The following is a 23,095-nucleotide window of genomic DNA, read 5'->3' as shown; positions in this document are numbered from 1 at the left end:
CCTTAGTCTTTTATTGCAGGTTTCCAGAGTGCCTCTCCAACCTGTGAAGCCTCCTTAAATACCTGTGCTCCCAATGGATTATAGGATCCCCTGGGACTCCAGGTGATGAGCCCTCTGGTGACTGTACAGAGTAAATACAAGTATACATATATAACAACACTCCCCTCCAAAGTCAAGAGTGTAACTATTTACAATGTGAGTCGATCTGGGGCCCTTCTTGCCTGGTTGATCATCTCGGTGTGGAAGTTGGTGCTGTTGAATCATTTGTTGGGCCCTCGCTGAGCTGCTGTGCAGCTGGCCTTGCTGGGCTGCCTGGTGTGTTGGGCCCTGCTGGGCTGCTGTGGATGATGGGTTCTGCTTCGTGGTCAACCATGGTGCCTGTTGCCACTGGTGTGTTTGTTGGGGGATCAAAAAAGGTAACGTCCAAGGTGGGTTGCACAGGATAGTTCGTGAATCTGAGTTTGATTTGGTCCAAGTGTTTCCGGTGAATGAGTCCATTTGAAAGTTTGACCCGAAACACCCTGCTCCCCTCTTTGGCCACAACAGTGCTGGGAAGCCACTTTTTCATCCATAATTTAATACAAATACAGGATCATTGATTTCAATCTTGCGTGACACATTTGCGCTATCATGGTAAGCACTTTATTGAAGCCGCCTGCTCTCTACCTGTTCATGTAGATCAGGGTGAACTAACGAGAGCCTTGTCTTAAGTACTCTTTTCATGAGCAGTTCAACAGGTGGGATCCCAGTGAGTGAGTGGGGTCTCGTGCGGTAGCTAAGCAGGGCTCAGGATAGACGAGGGTGCGGTGAACCTTCAGTTACCCTCTTCAAGCCTTGCTTGATGGTTTGCACTGCTCTCTCTGCCTGACCATTGGGCGCTGGTTTAAACGGGGCAGATGTGACATGTTTCATCCCGTTACGGGTCATGAATTCTTTGAACTCAGCACTGGTAAAACATGACCTGTTGTCACTCACCAGAATATTGGGTAGGCCATGTGTGGCAGGCTTTCAGTAGTGGCAGCGGACGTGCTAGCCGACATTATCTCACATTCAATCCACTTGGAGTACACGTCTACAACCACAAGGAACATTTTTCCCAAGAATGGGCCTGAATAGTCGACGTGTACCCTAGACCACGGTTTGGAGGGCAAGGAAAAATAAACTTGGCGGCGCCTCCCTGGGTACATTGCTTAACTGCGAGCAAGTATTACATCTGTGAACACAGGACTCGATACCGGGCCACCACATGTGGGATCTGGCTATCGCTTTCATCATTACAATGCCTGGGTGGGTACTGTGGAGGTCATTGATGAAGGTGTCTCTGCCCTTCTTGGGGACCACTACTCAATTGCCCCACAGAAGGCAGTCTGCCTGTATAGACATTTCATCTTTGCGCCACTGGAATGCCTTTATCTCTTCCTGCATTTCCACTGGTACACTGAACCAGCTCCCGTGAAGCACACAGCTTTTGACTAGAGATAATAAGGGGTCCTGACTTGTCCAGGTTTTGATCTGCTGGGCAGTGACGGGTGATTGCTCAGTCTCAAATGCTTCATAACCATGGCTAGATCTGTGGGCTGCGCCATTTCCACCCCCGTCTCCGGATGCGGGCTGATGCGTTGGTATTTATCGCTTTACTCTCGGAGAACAGGGATGTAAGTGGCTTATGGTCAGTTTCCAATTTGAATTTTAGCCCAAACATGTATTGATGTATTTTCTTTACCCCATAGACACACACTAACGCTTCTTTCTCAATCATGCTGTAGGCCCTCTCAGCCTTAGACAGACTCCTGGATGCATAAGCAACTGGTTGCAGTTTCCTGAAATCATTAGCTTGTTGCAATACATACCCGACGCCATATGATGACGCATCACATGCTAGTACCAAACGCTTACATGGATCATACAACACAAGCAAGTTGTTTGAGCATAACAATTTTCTCGATTTACAAAGGCATTTTCTTGGCTTTTGCCCCAAACCCATTTGTCCCCTTTTCATAGTAAGACATGCAGTGGTTCTAACAGTGTGCTGAGACCTGGTAAGAAGTTACCAAAGTAGTTCAGGAGTCCCAGAAATGACCGCAGCTCCGTCACATTCTGTGGCCTCGGTGCGTTCTCGATTGCCTCCATCTTCGCGTTGGTGGGCCTGATGCCGTCAGTCGCAATCCTTCTTCCCAGGAACTCCACTTCAGGCACTAGGAAAACGCACTTCGAGCGTTTTAACCTGAGCCCCACGCAGTTGAGTCGACTAAGAACATCGTCCAGATTCTGCAGATGCTCGACTGTGTTCCGACCTGTGACCAAGATGTCATCCTGGGAGACCACTGAGTGTGGGACGACTTCAGTAAGCTTTCCATGTTTCTCTGGAATATCGCCGCTACCAAATTCCAAACGGGCATCTGTTATAAACAAAAATACCTTTTTGCGTGTTGACGCAGGTGAGGGCCTTCGATGATTCCTCCAGTTCCTGCGTCTTGTAGGCTGAAGTCAGATCCAGCTTCATGAACGTCTTTCCTCCCGCCAATGTTGCAAAGAGGTCGTCGGCCTTTGGTAGTGGGTATTGGTCCTGCAGGGAGAAACGATTGATAGTTACTTTGTAATTGCCACAGATTCTGACGGTGCCATCTCCCTTGAGGACTGGGAAGATAGGACTAGCCCGCTCGTTGAACTCGATCGGGGAAATTATGCCTTCTGTTTGCAGCCAGTCTAGCTTGATCTCTACCCTTTCTCTCATCATGTACGATACTGCTCTCGCCTTGTGATGGATGGGTCGCGTCCCCAGAATTAGGTGGATCTGCACTTTTGCTCCTTGAAATTTCCCGATGCCTGGTTCAAACAGCGAAGGGAACTTGTTTAAGACCTGGGCACACGAAATGCCATCAGCGGGCGATAGCGCTCGGACATTGTCCCAGTTCCAGCATATCTTTCCCAGCGAGCTCCTGCCGAGCAGTGTGGGACCATTGCCCGGTACCACCCAGAGTGGTAGCTTGTGCACCACTCCATCGTAGGAGCATGCTTTACGGTAGCACTGCTGATTACAGTAATCAGTTCTTTCATGTAAGTTCTTAGTTTCGTGCGAACTGGAGTTAAGACTGGCCTTGAGGCCTTGTTACACCACAACCTTTCGAAAGTCTTTTTGCCCATGATGGACTGGCTCGCACCCGTATCCAGCTCCATTGGCACCGGGAGTCCATTTAGTTCAACATTCAGCATTATCGGGGGAAAATTCATGGTGAATGTGTGCATCCCATGTACCTCTGCCTCCTCGATCTGAGGCTCTGGTTTGTAGTGATCCTCCATGGATGTGTCATCCTCTGCAACATGATGGTTTGCAGGTTTAGCAGGTTTTGCAGCTCGCCTGCACACTCGTTGGAGGTGTCCCATTGTTCCACAGCCCTTGCAAACGTATTCTTTGAATCGGCGTGAATGGAAACGATGATCACCCCCGCAGCGCTAACAAGGTGTTAATGTCCTTGCATTCATCACCCTTGATGGTGGACTCTGAGCCTTCTGCAGACATGTAGATGCAGGTATGTGTGACCTGCCCTGTACGTTATGATTCGAAAACAACATCACTTTGTTCACAGTACTTGTAGCAGCACTTGTGTGCTGAGAGATTTGCTTCGTATTGTCACTGGTGGCAATGAACGCCTGGGATTTTGCTATGGCCTTACTCAAGGTTGGGGTCTCTACAGTCAAAAGTTTGTGAAGTATGTTTTCGTGATCAATGCCAAGTACGAAAAAGTCTCTGAGCATGTGCTCCAAATGTCCTTCAAATTCGCAATGTCCTGCAAGATGTCTTAGCTCGGCGACATAGCTTGCCACTTCCTGGCCTTCAGACCTTTTGTAGGTGTAGAACCGGTACCTCGTCATCAAAACGCTTTCCTTCTGGTTCAAATGCTCTTGGACCGGTGTGCACAAATCGTCGTACGATTTCTCCGTGGGTTTCGCTGGAGTGAGCAAATTCTTCATGAGGCCATACATTGGTGCCCCACAGACGGTGAGGAGGATCGCCCTTTGTTTGGCAGTGCTCTCTTCCCCACCTAGATCGTTGGCCACGAAGTATTGGTCGAGTCCAATCATCTCCCTCCGAGAATTTCTCCAGGATGCCCACTGTTCTCTGCATCTTTGGGTTCGCTATCTGTATCTTGTTGCCAGTTGTTGTGTATGGAGAAAGAGTCAGACTGAACACTGTGAGCTCAAAGTAAAGTGTGACCTTAGTCTTTTATTGCAGGTCTCCAGAGTGCCTCTCCAACCTGTGAAGCCTCCTTAAATACCTGTGCTCCCAATGGATTATGGGATCCCTTGGGATTGCAGGGGCTGAGCCTTCTGGTGGTTGTACAGAGTAAATACAAGTGTACATATATAACAGATAGAGTAGACGTAGAAAAGATGTTTCCACTTACAGGAGAGGCCAGAACTAGGGGCCGTAAATATAAGATAGTCACATGAATCCAATAGGGAATTCAGGAGATAAAAACAGAAAATGCTGCAAATCTCAGTGGGTCGGGCAACATCTGTGGAGAGAAAGCAGAGTTCACGTTTCAGGTCGACGACCCTTCGTCAGAATTTGTTTTTGTATTAGAGAATTCAGGAGAAACTTCTTTACCCAGAGAGTGTTGAGAATTTGGAATTCACTACTACAAGGAGTAGTTGAGGCGACCAGCATAGATTTATGTAAGGGGAAGCTAGATAAACACACGAGGGAGAAAGGAATAGAAGGATATGTTGATGGGGTTAGATGAAGAAGGATGTGAGAGGCTTGTGTGTAGCATTAAAACCAGCATGGATGTGCTGGACCGAATGACTTGTTTCTGTACTGTAGTTACGATGGGGGCGGGTAATTTTAACCCCCAAAAGTTGGGTGGCTTGGGGCCGGGTGTGAGGTTAAAGTGTTCAAAAATGGAATCCGAACCCAACCCACCTTCAACCCGACCACTTCCGGTTTTAACGGGGATGGGGGGTGGTGGGGAGGAGGCAGGGAGGTGCGGTGGGAGCCAATTGGCTCTCAATATTATAATGAGGTTGGTGTGCCTCAGATTTACCCAGCATCAAAAATTTTACTCTGGCTGGTCAGGTTCCTCAGGCATTGGAAAATGCATCAGCTAAAGGAAGGCAAGGCCTGCTGGATCCAGGAGTTAAGTTCCTTTACACTTACCTCCTGGATCTAGTGTCCATGTCTCACCCACCCAACCCACCACCCATCTCTACATCAGAGACCCCTCCACCCTGCTGTGGCCCCAGTCCTAGCCACCCGCCCGCCCGCCCCCAATGCTGCAACTCTGATCACTTCCCTCACCCCTCTCCCCCGATGCTGCAGCTACTGACCACACCCCGGCTCCCTCCCCCACCGATGCTGCGGCGGTCAACCAGCACCCGGTACTGCGGCCCTGAGCAGCCCCGGCACACACCCATTTCCTCCCTCCCTCCCTCCTCTTTGCAGCCTAGTGCTACAGGCCTATCCATCTGCAGCCAACCAGCCTCTCTATCAGGCTGGCTGCAGGTGGGAACCAGAAGTTTGAAGTGCAAATCAGGCCCTGCCAGTAAATTCGGCAGGGTCTGCTGGAATCCTGTTCTCCCAGTTATCCCGACTGCTTTCTAGCACCCTCGCTCCGCCCCTCCAAACCCGCCTCCCTATTAAAATACATTTTATGTAACTATGGAACTATATAACTATGTTAATAGTTATATGGCAGATTTACCCTCAACTAAATCTAAATTTCAGATTACACAGTATACTTAAATTCTAGTTGTATGTTTTTGTGTACTTAATGCCTTGTTTTCCAGACCAAGGGCTAGACTTTCGGCACATCATCGCTCACTTATCGTGCATTTAGCACCCAGAAAAGCTCTGAGCTGCAGGCTATCGCCCATATTTCATGAAAAGTGGAAACTAGCGCACGATTATAGCCCATTAATCGCCGGCCCAACTTTTGGCACATATGAATGTGCTACATCGACCGGCCTAATTTTTAAAAAAATATGACGTCATCCACGTGCAAGGCCGAGAATAATGCTTATAATGGAAACTTGCGCCCAATTATCGCCCAGATTATCGCCGTCCGCTACTTTCAGCATTTTGCCTACAATTCGGCAAAATGATCGCTGGCCGAAAAAGACGCTGAAGAAAAGCTGCACTCACCTGACCTTAACTCGGCACTACTCAGCAGTACTCGGCACTACGGACGCCATTTACTAACTCGGAGGATATGTAGTAAAAGGTTGCTTCAAGTGCTTGTGAGGAGAATCAATTTGTGAGTGATTTTAAGGTCCTTTTTGACTCCTGCCAATCATCTAATCACAATTGTATCTGTTGAGGAAAAAGTAAGGGCATTTATAGCGATTTATAGTGATGGGGCCTGTAATTTCTCAACCAGTATTGATCACATGCTGCAGACTAGAGATGGGAGAAGGTATATTGAAGAGCATTATGTGCCCAATCAAAGAGATGGCAGACTGCTGCGGATGAGGCGATGTTACACCCAACGCAGTTACAGGGATAAGTGATCATACCTGAACTTGTCTGAGAATATGTGCATTAGGAGGCTACGCTTCTGAAAGGAGGTCATCAGTGAGATATGCCAACTAATTAAGGGAGATCTGCAGCCTACCAGCACCATCAGGACCGCATTTCCCCTTGAGGTTAAGGTTACTGCAGCACTTTCCTTCTACACGTCAGACTCCTTTCAGGCATCAGCTGGTGACATTTGCAGTATCTCTCAGCATGCCACACATTGCTGCATTTGACAGGTGACTAAAGCCCTTTACGCACGTAGGATGGACTTTATAAGCTTCCCTATGATTGGGTTTCTCGCGAATAGCAAACTTCCCAAGCTGCAGGGAGCAATAGATTGTACGCACATCGCCCAGTGAGCACCTTTACAGAATGCAGAGGTATTTCAGAACCGAAAGGGATTCCACTCCCTGAATGTGCAGCTCATTGTCGACCACAAGCAAATAATCATGGCAGTAAATGTAAATTTTCCAGGCATCTTGCGTGAGAGCACTGTCTCTGACCCCTGTTTAAGAGTCAGCCACAATGTCACAGTTGGATGCTGGGGGATAAAGATATGACCTTGCCAGCTGGCTCATGACCCCCCTGTGTAAGCCCCAGACAGAAGCTGAGAAGCGCTACAATGAAAGCCATATCGCTACATGCAATATCGTTGAAAAGACAATTGGAGTTCTGAAGCAGCGCTTCACATGTCTGGATCACTCAGGAGGCAACCTACAATACCACCCTAAGCAGCTCGTTGAGTTCATTGTGGTGTGCTGCATGTTGCATAACCTAGCTATGAGGAGAGGACAACAATTGCCAGATCGGACCGCTGGTCCACCTCAAGAGAGAGGGGAGGCGGAAGAGGAGGATGAGGACCTCAGGAAGGACAATCAGTCTGGCGATGAACCTGTGCCCACACCACCCTCCCCCCGCCCCCCCCCCCGCAACAACACTGGAAAAGTCCTATTGTAGTTACACAGCTGCAAAACTCTTGCGTCAGCAGCTCATAAATGAACACTTTGCGTGATGTTACATTGGTGACAGTTACAGTTGCGTTACGTTTCACCCTTGCCTGGCCATGGCCATTGTTTCCAACTATTGTATTGATGTTTTACCTTACGTTATTAGAAGACACTTCAGGACAATTGTAAAATTAAATAAAAATGTTTAATAATTAAAGACAAATTTGAAAATGTTTTGAACAAACATATATAACACCGCCCCCCCAACCCCCAACAGTCAACAACATTTGTAACACAACAAGAACATAGCAGCACCCTCCCACCATCCCAAACAGTGAACATTCAACAAAAAAATATTTTTTAACAACAACAATAACTATATCCAGCAACCCTCCTCCCTACCTGCGGCCACGCTTCCCTCCTGCACCTTGACCCCCCTTGTATTAACCCCCTGTTTCCCAGTAACTCCCCGAGTAATGGGACCAAGACGTCTTGGAGCAAGGGATCTCAAGGCCTACTGCTGTGTGTGGGGCGGGGGGGGCGGCGGCGGGGTTGGGGGGGGGTGGTGACATCGACAGAATTTCCTCAGTGGCTGGAAGAGAGGACATTTCTGAAGAAACGTCTTCTGAATCAGAAGGAAGTTCTTCCCCCTGTCTTACATCTGTCCTGGTGCTTGGTGGGACAGCACCTTGGGGTGCAATGCCATCTCTCGACACTATCGCAAGCTGCAAGGCAGGGACAATGTCGCTTGTTTGACCCATTGCCAGAACTATCCGATCCATGCCCTCCAGTATTGTGGCAATGTTTCCGGTCAACCCACCAAGCGCCTGGAGATGCTCTCAACCTATGTCGACGCTTGCCCTAGACAGTGAGACCATGTCCTCATTTGGATCTGCCCGTCGCAGCGCGTGCCTACTTCGCCAACTCAACCTCCACAGGAGTGGCCTGCTGCAAGCCACTTGGCCCCACTACGTCATCTGTGGATGAAGACATGGCTGCAGGTACCACAGATGACAGGTGCTCATCTTCATCCTCCTCCATTGTTTTGTTTTCTGCACCCGTGGTGATGACCACCTGCAGCTGCAAAGGGGTTGTTGCAGGAGCCTCACTTTGTGCCTTGAGGTTATTAAAAGAGAAGGGTAGACATGAGAATGCTTGCGCTGCACTGGTATATGTACGAGGAGCAACACTACTGCAATAAACGTGAACGAGAGACGTTACATATGATTAACCTGAGAGTACAGAAGCTGCATGCATAACATTACTTCAGTCATATATTATAATGAAATGCCATTACATTAGTTTAATAACATAAGAATATATGAACATAAGAAATAGGAGCAGGAGTAGGCCATTTGGCCCCTTGAGCCTGCTCCTGCCATTCAATAAGATCTGATCTGATCATGGACGCAGCTCCACTTCCCTGCCCACTCCCCATAACCCTTTACTCCCTTATCGCTCAAAAATCTGTTTATTTCCGCCTTAAATATATTCAATGACCCAGCCTCCACAGCTCTCTGGGGCAGAGAATTCTATAAATTTACAACCCTCGTAGAGAAGAAATTTCTCATCTCAGTTTTAAATGGGCAGCTCTCAGTTTTAAATTACCACTGCTTTACACGTGGTGCAACAATGGGATCTGCATCACCATGGGCCACGGGTGGCAGAACTGCTGTTGTTGCCCACTAGTACTGCGGCACATTCTTCCAAATCAGTGAGCGGGTGAAGCTCAGCAGGCCCTCCTCCAGTGCACCACTGCTCCGCCCGATTCTTTGATACCTTCCTCTGCAAACATGACAAGAGCATGGCATAAGCTAACTGACTAGGTACTATTACGGAAACACAGCAGATATTGTAATCCACAATTAGTTACCCCACATTCTATTCTTAATGATAATATGATAATACGGTTTGTATCCACAATGGATGCATGGTTATAACATTTACATACAGGGAAAATATTTAATAAGATCGTGTTTATGAACTAATGCTTGACACCAAGAATCTCGCGTACAATCTCCAGGAAAGGCCCCATTCGGTGCCTGAGGGGTGGTCGGCGGTTTATTTGAATCGATGTAGGTCCCCCAGGGAGGGCGAATCAGGACCGCTGGTGAGCTCGGCAATGACAGGACTGTAATGGGAGGGGGCACCGTGTCCATAGGCTGTGCTCGGAGACCACCGTGTGGCCAGAGCTAATGTCCCAAAGTATCCCAGGGCATACAGTGAACCAGGGACAGCTCTCCCCCCAGTCCAGGCTGGGTCATTGTGTGAGTAACAGCAGCTGGAGAGACTCATACAGTCTGGGTAAAGACTAACCTGAGGAAGGACATTCTTGCTATTGAGGGAGTGCAGCGAAGGTTCACCAGACTGATTCCCGGGATGGCGGGACTGACCTATCAAGAAAGACTGGATCAACTGGGCTTGTATTCACTGGAGTTCAGAAGAATGAGAGGGGACCTCATGGAAACATTTAAAATTCTGATGGGTTTAGACAGGTTAGATGCAGGAAGAATGTTCCCAATGTTGGGAAAGTCCAGAACCAGGGGACACAATCTAAGGATAAGGGGTAAGCCATTTAGGACCGAGATGAGGAGAAACTTCTTCACCCAGAGAGTGGTGAACCTGTGGAATTCTCTACCACAGAAAGTTGTTGAAGCCAATTCACTAAATATATTCAAAAAGGAGTTAGATGAAGTCCTTACTACTAGGGGGCTCAAGGGGTATGGCGAGAAAGCAGGAATGGGGTACTGAAGTTGCATGTTCAGCCATGAACTCATTGAATGGCGGTGCAGGCTAGAAGGGCCGAATGGCCTACTCCTGCACCTATTTTCTATGTTTCTATGTTTCTATGTTTCTATGTTTCTATGACCAGACCCCTCAGCTTAATTACAATCCGGCAAATTTATATTCTAATATTTATTCAGTGGATCATTAAAATGTAAAATGTAATAATTTTATACTTACCCTTGCCGAAGCAACCAGGCTGTTCCACCTCTTCCAGCACTGGTCTGCCTCACGCCTATCGTGGGCCACTGAGGGTACAATCTCTGCGATATCGCCCCATATTTTCTGGTCGGTGTGGGGGGGAGGTTTTCCACGCCACCCTGGATTAACTGTCCCCACCGACTTGCGACCTTATTTATGAGGGCCTCATTAGCTTTGCCGGAAAACACCTTAGCCTTCTTCCTCCCTGACAGCTCCTCCTCGTGGACACTTGCATCAGACAACATAGATCCAAGATTTACTCACTCAAATTATAACTATCCAACACAATACTCAAACCAACTCTGATCACTGCTTTTCTTTCTCTCTCCTTCTCTCCCTCGCTTTGACTGTTCTGAACATGCGCAGATGATCCCTGAACTCCCGAATCGCGGGAACATTTCTTTGTTTAAAAAAAACCGTGCATGTGCAGAATGGCCATTGCTGTGGATGCCAGTCTTGCACGACTGAATACATCGCTAAGGCCCATTTCACATCGCTAAGGCCCATTTCACATCGCTAAGGCTATTGCCCAAAGTAAAAAGCTGAAACTAGCAGTCTTTAAAATGGGTGATATTCCAGCGATCCTAAAAAATAAATAAAACATTTTGGGGCGATAGTGATCATAGTGGTCAAGTCTAGCCCATATAATTCTTGCATATGTTACTGGAGGTATTTGGAGGAGGATCTGTTGCTCAGATATCACCAGCTCATCAGCATCATTCTTATATAAATATTTTGTTTCTCTGTTGTATAAGGGGAGCTTTGTGACAATTGTATTGCACCTTTTCTGAGCTACATTTGTTTGAGTTGAGATGAAACCTAGCTGTTCGCCACGCCGACAGCAGCAACAGTCTTTCAATATCGTGATGACGTAAATTTCTCACTTCAGTTAAAGTTCTATATTCTGTTTCCAATCATATGTCATGTGTCAGGTTTATCTTGTCACTTGGCAGTCGCTCAGCTACTCCTGTGGCATATCATAGCACAAATAGTGTCGATAATGCTCAAAACCCCATGTGACTTGTTTCATTTAATCTCTCAGATGGGACTCTTGTTTATCACAGCACACTGCCTGCCAGCCAACGTCAGTATTAATTACAGACACAGAACTGACTTTTAAACAAAGAAAAAGGTGATTTTGCAAAGCCCTTCACAGAATACATCTTTGCTGGCAATGTTTGTGAAAATGCAAAATGTTCTGAAAGCAATGGATTAATGATCTTAAGAGTACCTTAATATGTAGAAATATACTTGATTGTCCTTATGTCGACTATTTTCCTGTAAAAAATGTTGCCCAAGAACAAGCCAGCAAGTTAAAATACTGGATTGTCCTTATGGCAACTCTGTTTTCTTGTAAAAATGTTTCACAGGAACATGCCAGAAAATGCTGAAAATACTTAGCAGGTTATGCTACTAGACTAACTGAACTAATGATCTGGAGACGTGAGTTCAAATCCCACAGAGGAATTTAAATTCAATTACCTAAATAAATCTTGAATAAAAAGCTAGTATCAGATGTTGTTGTAAAAACCCATCTGTTTCACTAATGCCCTTTAAGGAAGGAAATTTCTCCTTACCTGGCCACAGCAAGGTTGTTGACTCTGAGTCCTCTGAAATGGCTTAGCAAGCCACTCAATTGTATCAAACCACTATGAAAAACAATAATAAGAATAAAATTAGACGGACCACCTGGCATCAACCTAGGCACCGGCTTTGGCCATAACAAAGGCACACCCAGCACAGACAACCCTGCAATATTCCTCACTAGCTTCTGGGGACTTGTCAAGCAACAGGCGAACATAGTCATACTCACAGAATCATACCTTTCAGCCAATGTCCGACCCCTCCATCAGCATCCCTGGGAATGTCCTGTCCCACCGGCAGGACAGACCCACCAGAGATGGCAGAACAATGGTATACAGTCGGGAGGGAGTGACCCTGGGATTGACTCTGGACCGCATCAAGTCTCATGGCTTCAGATCAAACATGGGCAAGGAAACCTCCGACTGATTATCACTACCGCCTTCCTTCGGCTGCTGAAACAGCTGATTGAACACCACTTGGAAGAAGCACTGAGGGAAGCAAGGGCACAGAATGTACTCTGGATGGGGGACTTCAAGGTCCATCACCAAGAGTGGGTGGGTAGCATCACTATTGGCCAGGTCATGAAGGGTATAGCTAGGCCTGTGGCAGGTAGTGAGAGAATCAACACACACAGCTGGGAGAAGGTTTACTAGGTTGATTCCGGAGATGAGGGGGTTGACTTATGAGGAAAGGTTGAGTAGGTTGGACCTCTACCCATTGGAATTCAAAAGAATGAGAGATGATCTTATCGAAATGTATAAGATTATGAGGGGGTTTGACAAGGTGGATGCAGAGAGGATGCTTCCACTGATGGGGGAGACTAGACCTAGAGGGCATGGTCTTAGAATAAGGGGCCGGGCGTTTAAAACAGAGATGAGGAGGAATTTCTTCTCTCAGAGGCTTGTAAATCTGTGGAATTTGCTGCCTCAGAGAGTTGTGGAAGCTGGGACATTAAATACATTTAAGACAGAAATCGACAGTTTCTTGAGCGATAAGGGGATAAGGGGTTATGGGGAGCGGGCGGGGAAGTGGAGCTGAGTCCATGATCAGATCAGCCATGATCTTATTTGAATGGTGGAGCAGACTCGAGGGGCCATATGTCCTACTCCTGTTCCTATTATTTATGTTCTTATGTTCTTATGTTCTTATTAACCATTTCATGATCTGCTGCTGTCAAGTAACTGAGCATGTCTAAGACCCATTCTTTAGTGCAAATTCACCATTCATTTCCTCATGCTAATTGCTTCATATGTAACAAATAACGTCTGCACACTGACACCGGTATCTCAATATCTTGCTATCCAATATAAGCCATCTCGGGCTTTCAGGTGATCTTATCATCTGCAGATCTTTGCTCATCTTCGGGTAGTGGCAAGTTATCAATAGAGTTTTCTTAAAAAGTTCATAGGCAAGGACGAAATGACTCCAAGAGAAAGCTATTGATTTATTATTCTTAACTACACTTTCCAGACTCTCACTCGAATGTTATAAAAAAAATCCTGGTTCTATCTTGCATCTTAAGTTGGCATCCCATTAATTAACATTCATATTCATGAGCTCTGGAGTAATGCTTACGTCCAATACAATGTTAAAAAATTTTTAAAAATTTAAATTTATAACCAACTATACTGTGCCAGAGACCATGTTATCATTTCAAACTTATCACAAATCCAAACAGCAGTATTGTCGTACTGACAGATTTTGCCAATATTCAAATTTATTTCCCAACAAACTTTTTCTTTTGATACACAGCAATTAGTAGGACCACCTAGACACCTCTCAACCAGTTTCTTTTAATAAAACAATTAACTAACCCCTTAAATTTCAGTTAGATTTTCCCTTCTTGAGTGCTTGAAACAGCAATTTGTGTCAATTTATCTTTATTAATTCTTCTTATTAATTCCAATGATAGAAACAGTTGATTACCAAGCTTGAGGCTAGACTTTCCACTTTTGTGGCTAAAAATGGGTGTTATTTCCAGCTTTGGTGGTAAATATGGGTTTTGAAATCTCCCAATTATCACCCATTTTCAAAACCCCAACTTTCCATTTTATAAAATGGGCGTTACCGCGAGCAAACTGAAATGGGCGGTAGCGTTAATATTTTTTGACGTTCTGCCGTAAAGTGTCAGCGTCCATAGCAATGGCATGGCAACGGTCGCTTCCCGCATTTCAGGAGGTCAGGGGTCATCATTACTGTTATGTTCAAATAAAGCAATGTGACTGAGTACTGTAGACTTGAGTAAGTGTGACCTTAGTCTCTTTACTCTGACTCCAGAGTGCTGGCACAGCATGGGAGGCCTGCTTAAAAGCAGTGCTCCCAAGGGATGCTGGGATCCTTGGGACTCCAACAGATGCACCCTCTGGTGGCAGTAGAATGCTGATTACAAGGTGTTTTATATATATAACATCACTCCCCCACCGCCCCGCCCCCCACCCCCCTGCAAAGTCAATAGTACACTTATTTACAGGGTGAGACGATCTGGGGCTTTCTGCTCCCTAGTCAATCATCTCGGTACAAACACAGGCGCAGGTGAATTGGTTGGGCCTTCATTGGGCTGCTGCACAGCTGGCCTTGCTGGGCTGCTGAGGATATTGAGTTCAGCTTTGAGGTCAACCGTGATGTCGGTTGCCACTTGTGTTTGTATCGGAGAGGCAAAGTTGGTGGTGTCCTCTTCAGGTTGCTCGTGGCTATCTGTGAATCGCAGTTTGGTTTGGTCCAAATGCTTTCTGAAAGTTAGTCCATCTGCAAGTTTGACGTCAAATACTCTATTCCCTTCTCTGGCTACGACAGTGCCAACAAGCCATTTGGGACCAGGGTCATTGATTTCAATATCGCATGACAAATTTGCGCGATCATGGTACATGCTTTGTTGATGCCGCCTGCCCTCGACATGATCATGGAGGTCAGGGTTCACTAGAGAGAGCCTTTTTTTGAGCCCCCTTTTCATGAGCAGTTCAGTAGGGGGAACCCCGGTGAGCGAGTGGGGTCTTGTGCATTGGCTGAGCAGAACTCGGGACAGATGGGTCTGCAGGGAGCCTTCCGACACGCATTTCAAGCTTTGCTTGATAGTTTGGACTGCCCGTTCTGCCTGGCTGTTAAATGCGGGCTTGAACAGGGCAGATGTGATGTGCTTAATCCCATTTTGGGTCATGAATTCCTTGAATTCAACGCTGGTGAAGCACGGCCCATTGCCACTGACTAGGACATCAGGCAGGTTGTACGTGGTAAACATGGCTGGTAGGCTTTCGATGGTGGCAGTGGACGTGCTTACAGACATTATTACACACTCAATCCATTTTGAATAAGCATCCACAACAACCAAAAACATTTTGCCTAGAAACAGGCCAGCAAAGTCAACGTGGATCCTAGACCACGGTTTGGAGGGCCGTGACCACAAACTTAGCGGTGCCTCCCAGGTTGCATTGCTCAGTTGAGAGCAAGTGTTGCATTGGCGCATGCAAGACTCCAAATCTGATTCGATGCCGGGCCACCACACATCTGGCTATAACTTTCATCATTACTATGCCTGGGTGGGTACTGTATAGATCGCATATGAATGTTTCCCTGCCTTTCTTAGACAAAACCACACGATTACCCACAAAAGACAGTCTGCCTGTATAGACATTTCGTCTTTGCACCGCTGGAACGGCTTGATCTCTTTATGCATCTCCGCTGGGATGCTGGACCAGCTCCCATAGAGGACACAGTTTTTTACAAGGGACAGTAAAGGTCCTTGGCTGGTCCAGGTCCTGATCTGGTGGGCCGTAACGGGTGACTTTTCGTTTTCAAATGCATCCATCACCAAGAGCAAGTCTGCAGGCTGTGCCATTTCCAACCCAGTGGTGGGCAATGGTAGCCGACTGAAAGCATCAGCACAGTTCTTTGTGCCTGGCCTGTGACGAATTACATAGTTATATGCAGACAGTGTGAGCACCCATCTTTGGATGCAAGCAGAGGCATTGGTATTAATACGTTTGCTCTCTGAGAATAGCGATATGAGCGGCTTATGATCAGTTTCTAACTTGAACTTAAGCCCAAACTGATACTGGTGCATTTTTTCACTCCGTAAATGCATGCCAGAGATTTGTTTTCAATCATGCTGTAGGCCCTTTCGACCTTGGACAAACTCCTGGATGCATAAGCAACCGGTTGCAATGTTCCCGATTCATTTACTTGTTGTAACACACAACCGACCCCGTACGAAGACGCATCGCAAGCTAGCACTAAATGTTTACATGGGTCATACAGAACAAGCAGTTTGTTGGAACATAACAGATTTCGGGCTTTCTCAAAAGTAGTCTCTTGTGATTTCCCCCATACCCAGTCATCTCCCTTGCGTAGCAACACATGTAGAGGTTCTAGCAAGGTGTTTAACTCGGGTAGGAAATTACCAAAATAATTGAGGAGTCCCAGGAACGACCACAGCTCCATCACGTTCTGTGGTCTCGGCGCGTTCTTGATGGTCTCCGTCTTGGCATCGGTGGGTCTGATGCCGTCTGCCGCGATTCTTCTCCCTAAGAACTCGACCTCTGGCACCAGGAAAACACACTTCGAACGTTTCAACCTGAGTCCCACACGCTCTAGCCGACTTACAACCTCTTCCAGGTTCTGCAAGTGTTCGATGGTGTCCCGACCTGTGATCAATATGTCGTCCTGGAAAACCACGGTGTGCAGAACCGAATTTAGCAGATTCTCCATGTTCCTTTGAAAAATAGCCGCGGCGGATCGAATCTCAAATGGACATCTATTGTAGATGAACAGACCTTTGTGCATGTTGATGCAGGTTAGGCCTTTCAAAGATTCCGCCAGCTCCTGCGTCATGTAGGCTGAGGTCAGGTCCAACTTGGTGAACGTCTTCCCTCCTGCCACGTCGCAAATAGGTCGCCTGCCTGAGTGGCGGGTACTGGTCCTGCAGCGAAAAACGGTTAATCATTACTTTATAGTCCCCACAAATTCTGACCGTGCCATCGCCCTTGAGAACCGGAACAATCGGACTGGCCCACTCATTGAACTCAACCGGCATGATGATGCCCTCTCATTGCAGCCTGTCCAGCTCGATCTCTACTTTCTCTCACATCATGTATAACACCACACGTGCCTTATGGTGGATGGGTCGTGTACCGGGAACTAAGTGGAACTGCACCTTCGCCCCAGAGAAATTTCCAAAGCCTGGCTCAAACAACGACAGGAACTTGCTCAGAATCTGGGCACATGAGGCGTCGTCGATGGACAAAAGCGCTCAGATGTCATCCCAGTTCCTGCGGATTTTTCCCAGCCAGCTTTTGCCGAACAGTGTGGGGCCATCTCCTGGTACAATCCATAGTGGTAGTTCGTGCACTGCTCCATCATAGGAGACTTACTGCTGCACTGCCAATTACAGGGATCAGCTCTTTAGTGTAATTTCTCAGCTTGGTATGAATAGGGCTCAGCTTGGGCCTTTGTGCCTTGTTGCAGTACAATCTCTCGAAGACCTTTTTGCTCGTGATGGACTGACTCGCACCCGTGTCCAATTCCATGGATACTGGAATTCCATTCAGTTCAACGTTTAACATAATCGGTGTTCATTTCGTGGTCAAGGTGTGTACCCCGTACACTTCTGCCTCCTCGGTTTGAGCCTCTAGTTCATTTTGATCTGCCATGGATTGGTCTTCCTCTGCAACGTGGTGGCTTGCAGAGTTTGCAGCTCGTCTGCACATTCGCTGGAGGATTCCCATTGTTCCACAGCCTTTGCACGCATAGTGTTTGAAGCAGTATTGATGGACTCGATGATCACTTCCGCAGCGCCAACAAGGTGTTAATTGCCTTGTGTTCACATTGATGGCGAACACTGATTCATCTGAGGTCATGCAGCTGCAGGCGTGTATGTTCTGTCATATGCATTCCTGCCTGAAAATGATATTACTTTGTGTACAGTACTTGCCGATGCATCTTTATGCTGCAAAATTTGTTTGGTATTATTGCTGGTGAACATAAATGCCTGGACTATCATTATGGTTTTGCTCAGGTTCGGTGTTTCAACAGTCAATGGTTTGCAAAGGATAACCTCATGGCCAATGCCAAGCTCAAAAAAGTCTCTTGGCATTTGCTCCAGGAATTCACCGAATTCGCAATGTCTTGCAAGGCGCATTAGTTCGGTGACGTAGCTCGCCACTTCCTGACCTTTAGACTGTTGACATGTATAAAATCGATACCTTGCCATCAGAACGCTCTCCTTTGGATTTAGGTGCTCCCGGACCAGTGTACACAGTTCTTCATATGATTTGGTTGTTGTTTTCACCGGAGCAAGAAAATTCTTCATGAGGCCATAGATTGTTGCCCCAAAGACGGTGAGGAGGATCGCCCTTCATTTGGCAGCATTCTCATTCACTTCCAGCTCGTTGGCAATGAAGTATTAGTCGAGACACTCCACGAAGGCTTCTCAATCATCACCTTATGAGAATATCTCCAGGATACCAACAGTTCTCTGCATTTTCGCATGATGGTTCATTATCTAATACTCGTCGCCAGTTGTTATGTCACAAATAAAGCAATGTTACTGAGTATTGTAGACTTGAGTAAGTGTGACCTTAGTCTCTTTATTCTGACTCCAGAGTGCTGGCACAGCATGCTTATATGCAGTGCTCCCAAGGGATGCTGGGATCCTTTGGGACACCAACAGATGACCCCTCTGTTGGCAGTAGAATGCTGGTTACAAGTTGTTGCATACATAACAATTATATGCGCAGAAGAGGAGAGAGAGAGGGAGCAGAGAGGAACTGAAAGCATGTGTGGCTGTGGTGTGTGCTTGTTTGGCTGTTTTGGAAGGTTGGAGGGAGAATTTCCATCAGCAAAAAGAATTCAAAGCCCAAATAACGTTGTTCCCAATGAGTTTTTTACGGAAATTTTTTTTTTACAATGGAAGGGATGGAAGAGGTGACACAGCATGCTGTGGAGACTGATGCTGGTGAAAGCAGTGAGCTGGGAAAGCAACAATTGTGAGAACGAAAAAGTGCGAGGAGATTCTTGGATGAGGCAAATGCCTCCCTCCTGCAGGAGGTCCAGTCACGTTGGGGTCAATTGACCCAGGATGGGCATGGGAAGCATATTCCAAAAGTCTAGCAGAGGATTTAGGCCGATATAGCCGAGGTGGCCTTGTCAATGACCAACGAGGTGCATGAGGGCAACCAATGCCGCGAGCGCTGGAACGACCTTGTTGGATCCGCCAGAAGGGACAGCATCAAACAAGAAATTAGGGATGCATGCAATAAAGGTGCAGCAGTTATCATGGGTGACTTTAATCTACATATTGATTGGGCTAACCAAATTGGTAGCAATGTGGTGGAGGAGGATTTCCTGGAGTGTGTTAGAGATGGTTTTTGAGGCCAATATGTCGAGGAACCAACTAGAGAGAGCTGGCCATCCTAGACTGGGTGATGTGTAATGCGAAAGGACTAATTAGCAATCTTGTTATGCGAGGCCCCTTGGGGAAGAGTGACCATAAAATGGTAGAATTCTTTATTAAGATGGAGAGTGACACAGTTAATTCAGAAACTAGGGTACTGAACTTAAGGAAACTTCGATGGTTTGAGTCAAGAATTGGCTAGAATAGACTGGCAAATTATACTTAAAGGGTTGATGGTGGATAGGCAATGGCAAACATTTAAGGATCACATGGATGAACTTCAACAATTGTACATCCCTGTCTGGAATAAAAATAAAACTGTGAAGGTGGCTCAACCGTGGCTAACAAGGGAAATTAAGGATAGTGTTAAATCCAAGGAAGAGGCATATAAATTGGCCAGAAAAAGCAACAAACCCGAGGACTGGGAAAAATTTAGAATTCAGCAGAGGAGGACAAAGGGTTTAATTAAGCGAGGGAAAATAGAGTACGAGAAGAAGCTTGCCGGGAACATAAAAACTGACTGCAAAAGCTTCTATAGATATGTGAAGAGAAAAAGATTAGTGAAGACAAATGTAGGTCCCTTGCAGTCGGATTCAGGTGAATTTATAATGGGAAACAAAGAAATGGCAGACCAATTGAACAAATACTTTGGTTCTGTCTTCACAAAGGAAGACACAAATAACCTTCTGGAAGTATTCAGGGACCGAGGGTCGAGTGAGAAGGAGGAACTGAAGGATATCCTTATTAGGTGGGAAATTGTGTTAGGGAAATTGATGGGATTGAAGGCCGATAAATCCCCGGGGCCTGATAGTCTGCATCCCACAGTACTTAAGGAAGTGGCCCTAGAAATACTGGATGCATTGGTGATCATTTTCCAACAGTCGATCGACTCTGGATCAGTTCCTATGGACTGGAGGGTAGCTAATGTAACACCACTTTTTAAAAAGGGAGGGAGCAAGAAAGCGGGTAATTATAGACCGGTTAGCTTGAAATCAGTAGTGGGGAAAATGTTGGAATTAATTATTAGTGATGAAATAGCAGCGCATTTGGAAAGCAGTGACAGGATTGGTCCAAGTCAGCATGGATTTATGAAGAGGAAATCATGCTTGACAAAATCTTCTGGAATTTTTTGAGGATGTAACTAGTAGAGTGGACAAGGCAGAACCAGTGGATGTGTGTATTTGGACTTTCAAAAGGCTTTTGACAAGGTCCCACACAAGAGATTGGTGTGCAAAACCAAAGCACATGGTATTGGGGGTAATATACTGACATGGATAGAGAACTGGTTGGCAGACAGGAATGAGGAGTCGGGATAAACGGGTTCTTTTCAGAATGGCAGGCAGTGACTAGTGGAGTGCCACAGGGCTCAGTGCTGGGACCCCAGCTCTTTACAATATACATCAATGATTTAGATGAAGGAATTGAGTGTAATACCTCGAAGTTTGCAGATGACACTAAACTGGTTGGCAGTATGAGCTGTGAGGGGGACGCTCCGAGGCTGCAGGGTGACTTGGACAGGTTAGGTGAGTGGGCAAACGCATGGCAGATGCAGTATAATGTGGACAAATGTGAGGTTATCCATTTTGGGGGCAAAAACACGAAGACAGAATATTATCTGAATGGCAGCAGATTAGGAAAAGGGGAGGTGCAACGAGACCTGGGTGTCATGGTACATCAGTCATTGAAAGGTGGCATACAGGTACAGCAGGCGGTGAAGAAGGCAAATGGTATGTTGGCCTTCATAGCTAGGGGATTTGAGTATAGGAGCAGGGAGGTCTTACTGCAGTTGTACATGGCCTTGGTGAGGCCCCACCTGGAATATTGTGTTCAGTTTTGACCTCCTAATCTGAGGAAGGACATTCTTGCTATTGAGGGAGTGCAGCAAAGGTTCACCTGACTGATTCCCGGGATGGCAGGACTGACATATGAGGAGAGACTAGATCAACTGGGCCTTTATACACTGGAGTTTGGAAGGATGAGAGGTGATCTCATAGAAACATATAAGATTCTGACGGGACTGGACAGGTTAGATGCGGGTAGAATGTTCCCGATGTTGGGGAAGTCCAGAACCAGGGGACACAGTCTTAGGATAAGGGGTAGGCCATTTAGGACTGAGATGAGGAGAAATTTCTTCACTCAGAGAGTTGTTAACCTGTGGAATTCCCTGCCGCAGAGAGTTGTTGATGCCAGTTCATTGGATATATTCAAAAGGGAATTAGATATGGCCCTTACAGCTAAGGGGATCAAGGGTTATGGAGAGAAAGCAGGAAAAGGATACTGAGGTGAATGATCAGCCATGATCTTACTGAATGGTGGTGCAGGCTCGAAGGGCCGAATGGCCTACTCCTGCACCTATTTTCTATGTTTCTATGTTTCTATAACATTGAGGAGAGGGTGCTAGCTCTAGTGGGGAGCCACCCCCGGTCAGCCACGCAAGCAGCAACAGAACCTAATGTGATGCCACGTAGATAAAGTCAATAGATGCTACACCCACTCATATCCGACCAATAATGTACGATAGATGAATGATAAAAGTGTTCTCTAAATAATGATGGCCTCATGAGAATCATTGCAATGCAGAATTTGCTGATGGTCATGAAATGTCATGTCTGTGAAGATTTTGATTACAGTGGTGCTTTTATCGTGCATATGCTGTTTGTAGTGCTGAATCATCTTGTGACCCTAGCACCCCTTTCTCCTCTAATAACCTCATTTATGTTTTGCAGCTCAGCCAGTAGCGTGGCCCCAGGCAAGACCACCGACCCCAGAAGGTGGGAGCACGGGGCTGGATTCGCCGGACAATCCTCCATCTGGTCCTGAGGAGCCCCGATTCTCACCTGTGGATCTGCTGGGTCCCTTCTCCATTGATGACAGTGCCGACTTTGAGGAACCTGCAGCGCCAAGCTCCATAATGCAATCCACACCAAAGACATCTAGTGCTCCTGCGGCCATTCCCACCTCCACCGTGGAGGTACCGGGCCCAGCACATTGCCACAGGGCATCCGAGGTGTCCCCAGGACGGCGCCGACCAAGTAGAGGTTGGTTCGATACGGCAGGTCAGCTCCATGAGCGGCAGATCTGAGCGGAGACATGGTAGACTTGTCCAGGAGGAGTGTTGAAATAGGTCAGCAGAGCCTACAGACAATAGGGGACATATCCCAACAAATGGCCAGAATGTCCGCCACCATGACCGAGTATGTGCCGCGGATGGCGGAGGCCCTGGAGGTGACAGCCAGGAAAACTGGTGGCAGAGGCCTCCCAGTGGTCCCGGAGCGTGGCACTGCACGCCAAGGTGCCGCACCTCCATTGCTAATGACACATGACAGCCAGGAGAAAGATCTTGCTTCTGGCTCGTAGCACGTTCCCACCTTGGGACCGTCCTCTCCCGTATCCGTCCAACCAGCCGTTCTGCTGCCATCCCCCCCAGTGAAGCAGTGTCTGAAGAGCTCCTCAGCCAGGCAGCTTAGAGTCAGGAGGGGAAGGGGCAGAAGTGGGGAGGAGAAGCGAGGGGGGAAAAGAAAGTGAGGTGCATGGCCGCAGGTGCTGTCTTGGTCATAATTTTATGTTGTTGGTGCTATTTTGTTGGGAGGTTTGGGGGAAGGGGGGAGGGAGTACCTTTTTGTTTTGCGTTTGTGTTCTGTGTTGTTGGAAATGTTGACCATTTCATTGATCTAAATGTAA

The sequence above is a fragment of the Pristiophorus japonicus genome, chromosome 4 (assembly GCF_044704955.1).
Source record: "Pristiophorus japonicus isolate sPriJap1 chromosome 4, sPriJap1.hap1, whole genome shotgun sequence".
Lineage (NCBI taxonomy): Eukaryota > Metazoa > Chordata > Chondrichthyes > Pristiophoridae > Pristiophorus > Pristiophorus japonicus.
The sequence above is the reverse complement of the archived record's forward strand: the minus strand, read 5'-3'. Positions refer to the sequence as shown.